General features: G+C 35.5%; 1 long non-coding RNA gene across 1 annotated transcript in view; it reads right to left on the reverse strand.

Annotated features, from left to right (window-relative positions):
- Positions 1-12263, reverse strand: part of LOC147915783 (uncharacterized) — a 105824-nt gene extending 93561 nt beyond the window's left edge. Inside the window, exon 1 of the long non-coding RNA XR_015553779.1 lies at positions 12146-12263. This is a non-coding gene — a long non-coding RNA (uncharacterized LOC147915783). The remainder of the gene's footprint in view (positions 1-12145) is intronic.
- Positions 12264-12548: the final 285 nt, after the last annotated feature.

A 12548-nucleotide genomic window follows, 5' to 3' on the forward strand; every position in this document is an offset into this window, starting at 1 on the left:
GTGATATTGAAACAGAGTTTTAATATATGAAAATAATTATTAAAATATTTATAAATCTTACTATCTTATTCAGGTCTGTAAAATCACTCCCTGGAACCCTAAATTACTTTAAAAATTAGATGACATAAAATAAGGTGGCTAAATATACACTACCTAATAATAGAGATTTCAGAGAAAGAAGAGAACTTTGTTCATCTTAGATATTTTTAATGTGCTAATATGCTATTTATAGTGTTGCATGGCAATTCAGGACATTTTTAGTGTGTTCTTGTGTTTTGTGAATTGATGAACAGATATTAGAGGGTAGAGTAACCACTGTGGTTAGGGATTAGAACAGGAAAATGATTTTTATACCCAAGAATACAAATCTATGCAGGATTTGAGTGCAGTAATTTTCTTATAAAATATTGCCTGTGGCTTGCCATGAGAAGAGCAGAATTGTGTTGTACTCATTGTTTAACAATGAAAAATGAATAAATTATTTGAATGTGTAATACATTGCATGAAGGGATGCAATAAAGTATCAGTCTATTAATCATACTTGATGACAAGTCAGAATCCTTGGAAGATGAAGACTTGGAGTCAAGCCTAGTTTTAAATCAAAGTTTTGTAATGTGTAAGAGACCCAAATCATACCTTGACCTTCCATTTTATTGTTGGCATTGTCAGCCAATATCAGCACCATTTACTACTATCAAGCTCTTAGCACTTCAATAATTCTGACATTTCTTTCTGGTTTGCCATCACTTAGTTTTCCAAAAGTGAGAGAAGTTTGAGGAAAGTTTATTCTGGGGCTGCAAGAGATGGGTTATATAAGTGAGCCTTCAACAACGGTTCTTCACTGAGAGTAAGATTCCTTGATTACTGCCACCCTAAAGCACTACACTCTGTGACTCCAGAAATTCAAAGAAAATGAAAATGCTAAAAATAAATCTTGGGACTTTTTTGCATAGCTAACAATACTTTCTGATTTCCCTCATTAATAGGGAGAATAGAGGGCTAATTTGTGAAAGAGTTGTGAGAGTAGAGCTACAAGGAGATTTTATTCAGCAGTGTGAAGTCTAGAAAAAAAAATAAGACTCTCCTCACTTTGTGGTAACTGATAATTGCTCAAGAGAGGGAGCTGAATATTCTAACTAGATTGATCTAAATTTTTCTAATTTTAAAAATTTCTGATCACCATGGGAGACAGGCCCATATATGACACTCTATTACAATTTGTGCATGACTCCTAGGTCCCTGTCTTCTACGAGATGCAAGCCTTAAATACAAAAAACAATCTTTTTCTAACAGCATTAATCTTAGCCATGAATTAACTCAGGAAATAAAAATTAGCAAAAATTAGATCCACTCTGAGGAACACTTTGACTATATATTAATTTGTTATATGAGTCATAACCCAAATGAGGATGGAAATGCTCTATGCAAGCCCACAGAAAAGGTACTCTTATAATAACTCCTATTTTTATTTTTTTTATTTTTTATTTTTTTAAAGATTTTATTTATTTATTTTTTCCCGCCAAAGCCCCAGTAGATAGTTGTATGTCATAGCTGCACATCCTTCCAGTTGCTGTATGTGGGACTCGGCCCCAGGATGAACGGAGAAGTGGTGCCTCGGTGCGCACCCGGGATCCGAACCCGGGCCGCCAGCATCGGAGCGCGTGCACTTAACCACCAAGCCACGGGGCCGGCCCAAATAACTCCTATTTTTAAATACGATATGATATATTGAATGGAATAGAACTGGGCAAATCTTGTCCAGCAATTGACTTAGAGGCCTCATATCTATTCTACCATATTTTACATCTCACCATCTACTGGAAAGTGATAAAACAATGTAATGAAAGCTTATATAATAATACTGAAGAAAGTGACTATAGTAATTGAGCACCTAATATGCCATAGGCGTTTTGCTATAATCTTTGTGTGATCACCACAGAAGATCTTCACAACTGTCCTAAAAGATAAGTACCATTATCTCTCTCATTTTACAGATATCAATATGCTTATGGATTGCTAAAGGTCACACAATTGGTAAGCAGCAGAGGCAGGATTGAGCCCAGGCAACTGGATTCCATATACAGAGATTCCTACCTGTTTTATAATGTATAATGCTAAACTTTCTAAGAGGCAGATTCTTTGCCAGGTAAAGCATTGTGTGAGAACTTTGAGTTTGGCATAGCAGTGATCATATTGCCAGGGTCACAATATTCTAAACTCTGAAAACTATTAATAGATTGAATTTTGTTATAAAAACAAACAAAAACAAAATTTATCAACATGGACTATTGAATATAATCCTTGACCATCTGTTACAGAAGGGATTCATATAATGTGAAGCAGGCTGTCAAATAATACACACTTTTATATTTTTCCAAATTAAAAATATTTCAGTTAACTTATCCTGATATATAACCAAAGGGAGCCAAAGATATGATGCATGTAACGCTGCTGGTATGGTCTAATTTTTACCTTCTAGTATAAAAGTAGGGTTTTCATAAAGATGGCAATATTTAAGGGCAATAAAGTCATGTTCACACGTGTAAACCAATCCTATTCTTCTAGAAAACGTATTAAATAAAAATACTGTTTTAATCTAGTTGCAACAGAGGCCAGTCAGAGATATGGTTATTTAACAATGCAATTTAATCATTCTAAAGTATCAAATTTTAAATGGGCTCAAACTTTCTATGCACATGCTATAATACACTATACAAGTGAATATGTAGTAAATTTTATAATATGTAAGACACTGTTGTTAGTGCATCCTTCCGTTAGCTCTTCAAGAAATTGTTTGTTGCAGTAATGCATTCAATGATATATTTCCCTCTATCAACAACTCTGGGTGTATCTTTACCCAAAACAGTTACAGCCTGTCCAAATTCCTTGACAATAAACATACCACAAATTTACTTAACAAAAAAGAATATAAGATAAAAAATTAACAAAAAAATATATAAAGCAAAACTCAAGGCAATAGATGGCATATGGAAGATGGAATTCCCCATGTCTGGGTTTTTAATGAACCAAGGTAGCAAGAGATATTATCATAACATATCATAACAGGACTTAGACAAGCCTCAAACGTCAATCCTTTATTGGCTTTAATCTAACTTGAATCGCTATATGATTATAAAAATTGATTGACAGCTACTCCAGAGATGAAAGAAGCCCCAACCTCCTTCAGTCTTGCAATTCAATTGGAAAAATGAGAATAGAATTTGTCCCTTCAGTGGTATTGACTGAGGTGGCAGCCCTCTCCTTTTTCATATGCGACAACTAAATCAGAAATCTATGCTACAATAACTTTCATATGTTTCATACTGTTTGAAACAAACCTCATTCCTTAAACAAAACTAGGTTGTCAGAATTAAGTCAAAATTTAACACTTTGCTAAGGTTTTGACTTACTATGAAGTGCTCAATTCGTTCTGAGTCATGCTATGAAGAAGTCTTAAGCCTGGAGAAAAGTGATGATTTAAGGATAGAGATTGTTCAAGTTTAAATTTTTAAATAGTTGTGTTTTTTTGGTTAGGAAGGTTGGCCCTGAGCTAATATCTGCTGCCAACCCTCCTCTTTTTGCTTGAGGAAGATTGTCCCTGAGCTAACATCTGTGCCAATATTCCTCTATTTTGTATGTGGGATGCTGCCACAGCATGGATTGATGAGCAGTGTGTAGGTCCATGCCCAAGATCCAAACCTGCGAACCCTGGGCCGCCGAAGCAGAGCATGCTAACTTAACCACTACGCCACCAGGCCAGCACCTGGGTTTTATTTTTTTAATAAGGAAGCAATACATCCTCTTAACATCTGTTTGTTCCTACTTTAGCAAGGTCTTACTTCCTGTAAAGAAGGTGATTTCAACTGTTGTTTAGAAGAAAAGACTGGAACTAACCCTAGAAATGTCATAGAAACCACATCTTCTCCATTGCTCCCACCAAAATTTATTTTATATCGGAGTTGTAAAAGCATAGGTGGTTACAATAACCATAACTGGAAAGCTAAGAAGATTCATCTGTCCTCTGGATGCACAAAGACATGTTGCTTATAGTCTTCTTGATTCACATGAAAAATAGAGGGATTAAAAAGCTGAAAAAAATCATGTTCATAAGTCCATTGCACTATATGATTTTGGAGCATGAGGGATGCCATGAGAAAAAAGGATTTTTAGAATTAGTTATGCTATTAAAAACCATTTTTATATAATGTTTTAAAAAATTTCTCTCATGTCAAAGTAGACAAAATGTATACAAGTTTGTGAGTGGTATATGTTGCATGAACTGTGACTCTAATGTAATTATACCCATTCCTTAAGGTCTTCACAAAAGTCAATGTTATTAAACCGTAATTGTAGACATATATACAAATGAGCACATCTAAACAGATAGATTAGAATTATCTTCAAAAATTCTTGAATTAGTTTCAATTAGGTTTTAAGAAAATAGTTTTCAGCTTTGTCTAATAAACATTTTTTCTGCATAAATTATTACAATTATAACAAAATATGTTTCTGGCTCAAATATAGTTTTCCTCATTGTTCAATATTGTCCAATGGTTATTTTCATAAATGGTAGAGATGTTCTATTGATAAAGAATACTTTTTTCATGAGTTTTAGCTTTGATGTATTTAACCTTTTTAGTACGCAGAAAAATATTGTGTTTATAGAGATTTTCCTAATGGACTTAGGTTTCTCTTAATCTTCAGTACAAAAGTAAATTTTATATGCACCTAGAAAATCTCTAACTACTAAAAATTAAGAATTAAAACTTCTAAAGATGATGCAATGATGAGCCAGAAGTACACTTTTCATGTGTGGACATTTAAATTAAATTAATAAAACAATAAAAAATTAACCTTTTAAGAATTAAGCAGTCTATAAATACTTAGTGTGACACTATAGGAGATACAGGAACATACACAACACTATCCTTGATTTTAAGGAGCTTATAATTTTCATAAGACAAAAATGTGTTTGTGTGTGTGTATGTATATATAAATATATATAGGATACTTAAAAATAATGCTTTCAATTATGCTTTTTTTAAACATAGAGACCATGAGCAAAAGCAGATATTTTCTCACATTCATCCAGTGATTTACAAATTATATAGCATGCTTACATGAGTTTATCCAGGTGATCAGTCCTGAGATACCCATGAAATCATAGTTGAGAATGTTATTATTATTTTATATTTATAGATAAAGAAGTAGAGACTAAAGAAGGGTGACGATTCTTCAGTTTACAAATATCAAAACTGACTCTGAACTGAAGTCTCCCATTGTCAACCTTGTGTTCTTCTTATTTTTACCTTTCAAATGAGGAAGACAATTAAATCACTGAGTGAGGAGATCAAGAAAAAAACAGTTTAAAAATAAGAATAATAGCAAAGGGTTAAGAAGTGATCTGACGTATATAATGAGGATTTCACAAAGAACTTCAGTAAAGATGAATAGAATATTGAGGGCAGAAGGGAGGGAGAAAGGCCTTATTTACAGGAAAAAATGATAGAAAAAGAATGCTGAAAGAAACAAAGGGTAAAGTGGATTTATGTCAGCAAGAAATCCAATTCAGATGAAATAAAAATAGTCGATAAGACCAGAAAGGTATGCTGGGAGTAGGTAGGAAATGTTAATTTACAGCCACATGGGAAAATGTCTTGCATGCCAGACTACATAATGATTGAATTTACTAAGAAATATTATATAACCTTTTAAAAAACTTAAACAAAGACAAGGAAATATCTACTAGATGGATGAATGGATAGATAGATAGACATAAATACATAGATAATATGTGTGTATATCTTCATGTAATTTCCAAAACAACTTTTCATTTTAAGTAGTAATTTCATCATTTTATAAAGAAGGAAATTGAAACTCAAAAAAAGATTCAAACTGGGATTTGAACCCAGATCTTTCTGACTCAATGCTTATTTCTCAATATTCAAAATGGAAACAGGAATAAACAGTTCCTGTGGTGTTTGGGAACTCAGTTTGACAGAAATCTACCATGTTGAAGAATATCAAGTCTGGTTGGGGGATATTATTTAGGAAATTACTGCTGTGTGACTTTAGTAAGACAAATTATGATGGTGGCAATGCGAACCAAAAGGATGTGATGGTAACACAGGTAACTTCAAATTTTTTCTTGCCTAGAAATTTACAAATGATGTGACAATCTTTATACTTTTGTCCAGTCATATCTCAATTAACAGATGAAAAATATATTAATTTTGATTTTATTTTTGAAATTTTATTTCATTAGAATATTGTTAATTTGGATGAGAGCTACATATCTATATCAAAGAATGGTCACCCAGAGTTCAGCCTACAGCATTTGATGAAATGACCACATCATTTGTGCATTAATTCTCATCCCAACTAGTAAGATCCTGTAAATGGATTGATTGGTAGTCTAATAATCTGTGGGAGTTTTTATGGGATTAACAATTTATTTAACAAATCCTTTTGTTATTTTTATCAGTACAACAAAATATTTTAAAATATGTACCATACCCAGATGAGAGGAGATTATTCTAATTTATTTGGCATCAGTCAGATTTCAAGTGGAGTTATTTATTCAAATCTGGAAAAAGATATTTTAAAAAGACAGATATATTGGAATGAGTTCAGAGATCAGAAAAAAATGAAAAGTGGTTTGAAAATTAAGAATGATAGTAAAAAACTAAGAGAAGCAATCTTATAAAAGAACTGAAGAAAGAAATGAATAGGGGCAATTAATCTAGTGATTTGATAGAGAAAAGTGCTGTTGGGATCAATACGCAAATGAAAAAAGTATGTTAACATTTGTTAAGAACAGTTTAATGAACGTTAGAACACATTCAAGGATTAGGAGCCACAGATTTGAAAATACGAGAGTCTATATTCATATTTCATTTAAGGGAGAGTAGAATTTTTCCCTCACTCTGCACATCTCCAGGTTGCACCATGTCAAAAGGAACATGTCATGGGGACAGGCAGGTCTGTTCAAGAGGAAAAGAAATACAGTGCCAGAGATTAGGTGGCTAAGTCATTCTGTTATATCTTTAAGATCCCTTTGCCTTGCTGTAGAAATTGGAGCTTCATGAGTTGTATGTGCCATGTTTCATTGTCTGTATAGTCAGTGTGAAGCTAAGGTGGTCATGGAAGATCTGCCTGATAGGGTGTATGAAAAGTCCCTAGATCAATATTTTTGTCCACACTCAATCCAGAACTTCAGAGAACACTATAAACTTGCCAACACTGACAATTCAACACAGAAAGATGAGTATAGACATTTGATAAACATCATGCACATATTAAAATCACATTTTCTAAGAAATCAGTTACTGGAGAGAACTGATAAATAGGCTATACATTTAAAAAGGTTTAGAAGACTGTATGCATTGTAATCTCAAGATTATTCATTCTCTAAGCACATCCTATCTATCAACAAATTTTATCTGCTCCAGCTTCAAATAACATGCTGAATCTGACTACTTTCATTCCTGTAGCATCTTAGCACAGACTACCGCTGTTTTCCACCTGCACTATTTTGATGGCCTGCCAGAGGGTCTCCCTACTTCCACCTTGTACTCGCACTTTTCTATTCTCCACACCAAACCCAAGGGATCCTTTTAAAACACTTGACCTTAAATAAAACAGTAGTGTTTTATATTATTATTTACAAAATAATGCAAATTCCTTCAGGGCAAAGACTTTTTATGTCTATTCACTGCTATATTGCCAATCCCCATAGCAGTGCCTGGTACATAGCAGTACTTCAGTACATCTCCTGTTGTTGCTTGTTAAATGGTGTGGTGTTTTACCTGTCTGTGCATACGGCTGTGTTTAGTGAAGGCTGAATTAATGCTTTTGTGAAAGAAATTTGTGTATAGCTGGTAGACTGTCCAAAAGTGGAATGCTATATTGTTCATAAGGAGTCCAGAGGAAAAATACATTACTTTTTCCCTAAATTTTGAGGTTATTTAAAACTTTGAGAGTTGACTCAGATCAAAGAAATTATCCAGGAAATGTAACAAGTCTTCTGAGATAAAACCTTATAAGGAAGTTAAAAAATAGAAGCAGTAGTCTGATCCTCATTCTATGAAGGGTACTAGAAGGGGGAACATTCTAGTTCTGAGTCTGTGAATGAATCAGCAAATCAAACATCCCTTGGCCACTCATCCATCCTGGGGATCGGTTTGTATACTGGGGACACCTACTTGTATAAAACCAAAGTGCTATAATACAGAGGGCACAGGACAACATTGACATGATTCATTCATGGCTCTAAGCAGCCTGGGAAGGGGTAGGAATAGAAGCTTTGCCTTTGCTGCTTCAATTTCCTCATGATAGGTAGTGACTCTCCATTCAAGTTCTAGAAGTGGCAGCAGCAGCAAGCCTCTAGCTTTGTAAAAATGAACAACACACCTACTTACGGCAGGTCAACCCTTTTCCAGTTGTAATGATGAAAATCCCATGTTGAAATCCACAGGCTCAAAGAAAATCATGAGTTCTCTGGCTTAAGTACCAATATAAGAATCTAAGGATTTGACTGTTTGTAATTAGTACACACCTGAAGGACGCCCAACTTGGAGAAGGAGGGGTAGAAAAGGACGAGGAGAGATTTGATTACATATTGATAGATACAAGTGGCATCTCATGTGCTCTGCTTTGGGGCACTACTGTGGATAGGTATTTATTTCCCAATGGCAAAGTAAGTTACCTAAGACTTTATACTACATTTCTGAAAAGGCATGATTTTTAAAATATATTTCTTCCTCACATACCTTTTACTTTTCAAATTTTTGGAATCAATGTCCATCTTCCAAAAAAAAATTACAACACATACTAAATGGCAGAAAACACAGTTTGAAGAGACTAAATAAATAGAAAAGAATTTTTTAAAAAAACTGTTATTAATAGGTTAAGGATTTTAATAGAAAAAGTAGACAACACGCAAGAACAGATAGATAATGTAAGCAGAGAGAAGGATATTCCAAGAAAGAATCAAAAAGGAATGGTAAAAATAAAAAACTCTGTAACAGAAATAAAGAATACCTTTGATGGACTCATTAGCAGAGTGAACATGACTAAGTAAAGAATCTCTGAGCTTGAGGATATGACAATAGAAACTTTCAAAACTGAAAAGCAAAGTACAAAAAAAGACGGAATAAAACAAAACAGAACATCCAAGAACTGTAGGACAGCTGCAAAGATGTAACATATGTGTAATGGGAATAACAGAAAAAGAGAAAGTAATAGAAGCAATATTCGAAGAAATAATGACTAATAATTTCCCCAAATTAATGACAGACACCAAAGCACAGATCCAGGAAACTCAGAGAACACTAAGCAGGAAAATGCCAAAAAAAGACACTTATGCTTATCATATTCAATTTCAGAAAATCAAAGATTAAAAAAAAGGGGCCAGCCTGGTGGCGTAGTGGTTAAGTTTGGCGTGCTCCGCTTCAGCCGCCTGGGGTTCGCAGGTTCAGATGCCAGATGCAGACCTATACCACTCACCAAAGCCATGCAGTGGCAGTGAACCATATACAAAATAGAAGAAGATTGCCACAGATGTTAGCTCAGGGCCAGTCTTCCTCAACAACAACAAAAAAAAACCCAAATCTTAAAAGACACCAGAGGAAAAAGAATCTACCCATAGGAAATAAAAGATAAAAATTACATCCAAATTCATAAACCATGCAGGCAAGAAGAGAGTGGAATGAAATGTTTAAAGTGTTGAGAGAAAAACCCCAACACTAGGATTGTGAAATTACCCTTCAAAAGTGAAGAAGAAATAAAGACTTTCTCAGACAAACAAAAATTGAGGAAATCTCTTGCCAGTAGACCTCCCTTGCAAGAAATGTTAAAAGATGTTCTTTGGAGAAAAGGAAAGTAATATAGATCAACATAAGATCAACATAAAGAAAGGAAGAATATCTGAGAAGGAATGAGTGGAGGTAAAATAAAAGCTTTATTTTTCTTATTATTAATGGATAGTAATTTGTTCAAAATAATAATAAGAACAGCAACAATCTATTTGATTATGTATATTTATATACATAAGTATGCTTATGTATAAGTGAAATGAATGACGGCAATGATCCATGGGGCAGAAGGGAAAATTTGAGTGTATACCTATTTTTATTGTAAGGTACTTGCTATGAAGTGATGTAGTGTTATTTGAAAGTGGACTTGTATTAGTTGTAAATGTACCTTGCAAAGTCAAGAGCAGCTGTTAAAAAAGTTAAAAAAGAAGTATAATTGATATATTAAGAAAGGAAAGAAAATGAATCATATAAAATATTCAATTAAAAAGGCAGCAAAAGAGCGGAAGTCAAAAATAGGAACAAAGAACAAGGACAAAAATAGAAAACTAACAAATGTGGTAGATATTAACCAAAAATATCAATAATCACCTTCAACAACAATGTTCTAAATACCATCTTAGTCTGTTCGAGCTGCTATAAAAAATACCATAGACTGGATAGCTTAAACAACAAACATTTATTTCTCACAATTCTGGAGGCTGGGAAGTCCAAGATCAAAGCACCGGAAAATCTGATGTCTGGTGAGAGCCCTCTTCCTGTTTGCAGGTGGCCATCTTATCCTTGTATCCTCATATGATGGAGAGGGAAAAAGTGAATCTAATCTCTTTCTCTGCTTATCATGACACTAATCCCATCACGGGGGCTCCAATCTCATGATCTCAACTAAAGCAAATTACCTCCCAAGGATGTCGCCTCCTAATAACATCCCATTGAGAATTAGAATTTCAACATATGGATTATGGTGGGGGGGAGGGGTCACAAACCTGAAGTCCATAACATTCTGCCCCCATACACCAATTAAAAGATAGTGATTGTCAGAGAAAATAAAAAACAAGAACCAGCCATATATTTTCTACAAGAAACCCATTTTAAATGTAGAGACATGTATAGATTAAAAATAAATGGGTAGATAAAGATATACTATATCAAAACTAATCAAAGGAAAGCAAGAGTACCTACATTAACTTTAGACAAAGCAGACTTCAGAGCAAAGAATGATATCAGGGATAAAAAGGGGCATTATATAATGATAACAGGGTCAATATTCCAAGAGACATAACAATCCTTAATGTATATGTGTCTAACAACAATGTAAAAATACAAAAGGCAAAAACTGATAGAATTGCAAGGAGAAATAAATTAGTCCACCATTACAGTTATAGATTTCAAGACCCCACATCAGAAATGGACAGACCTAGCAGGCAGAAAACAAGTAAGAACATAGGTGAACTCAACAGCACCATCAATCAACTGAATATAATTGATATCTATTGACTACTTCATTCAACAACAGCAGTATACACATTCTTCTCAAGCTCACATGGAACGTTCACCAAGATAGACCACGTTCTAGGTCATAAAAACCACCTTAACAAACTTCAAAGAATAGAAATAATACAATGTCTGTTATCAGAAAAATATGATATTAAAATTAAAAATCAATAACACAAAGATAGCTAGGAAATCCCAAATTACTTGGAGATTAAATAACAAACTTCAAAATAACACATGGGTCAAAGAATAAATGTCAAGAAAAATTAATAACTATTTTGAAGTAAATGAAATAAAAATATAACATCAAAATTTGTGGAACGCGGGGGAAGGAAAGTCAAGATGGTGGCATAAGCAGACTCGGAACTCATCTCCTCCCGTGGACACAGCCAATTTACAACTACTCGTGGAAAAATTACCCCTGAGACAGAACTGAAAACTGGATGAGAGGAACTCCTGCAACAACGGACAATCTTAACTGAGGTGGAAGAGGCAGAGACTCCCTTCCTGAGAGGAAAAACGCCGCCTTCACAAGCCGCCGGCTTCACGGCCGCCGGGAGCAGCTCACAGGTGCGCAGCCTCCCTGGGGGAGCGGGGCCCTGAGCCAAGAGCGCCCCCGCTGTGGGCATTTTGTGGACCCAGCACAATCGAGCCCAGCAGCATAATATCTGACTTTGCTGCTACTAAAACACTGGGGAGCACCCCCAGAAAACCCGGTTCACAAAGAAACTAAAACTGGCTCTTAAAGGGCAAGCGCACAAACTCACCCGTTTCAGAAAGCATCCTAAAATCACCAGAAAGAAAGGTGCACAGTGCTGTGGTGAAAAGAGACTCACCTAATAGACCCTGAGTGCATCTCGGTGAGGGGTGAGACCTCTCCAGGGACTGGGACATTGGCGGCGGCCATTGTTGTGGAGCCGTGTGGGCGTGCTGACACAGACGCCATTGGAGTTCTCCCTGAGGCCTGCTAGCCCAGGGTCTGCCCCACCCGCTAGAGCACCGATTTAATCCAGCTCAGCCAGGGCAGGCAGCCCACCCTAGAGACTGGCCCCACCCAACAACAAGCCCCAGGCAACCTGTGGGCCTGCATAGATTGGTGACTGGATTCTCTGCAGCCTGGCAACTGAGCCAACTTTAGCGGGGCAGGGTGAGCACAAGGAGTGGGTGGAGAGTGTGGGGCAGTGGTGGAGTGTGTGGGGCTCCCACCGTGGAGAGACTGGGTCCGCTTGGGGAGGTCGG

The sequence above is a fragment of the Ceratotherium simum genome, chromosome 12 (genome assembly GCF_057802395.1).
Source record: "Ceratotherium simum simum isolate JZ-2026a chromosome 12, ASM5780239v1, whole genome shotgun sequence".
Classification (NCBI taxonomy): Eukaryota; Metazoa; Chordata; class Mammalia; order Perissodactyla; family Rhinocerotidae; genus Ceratotherium; species Ceratotherium simum.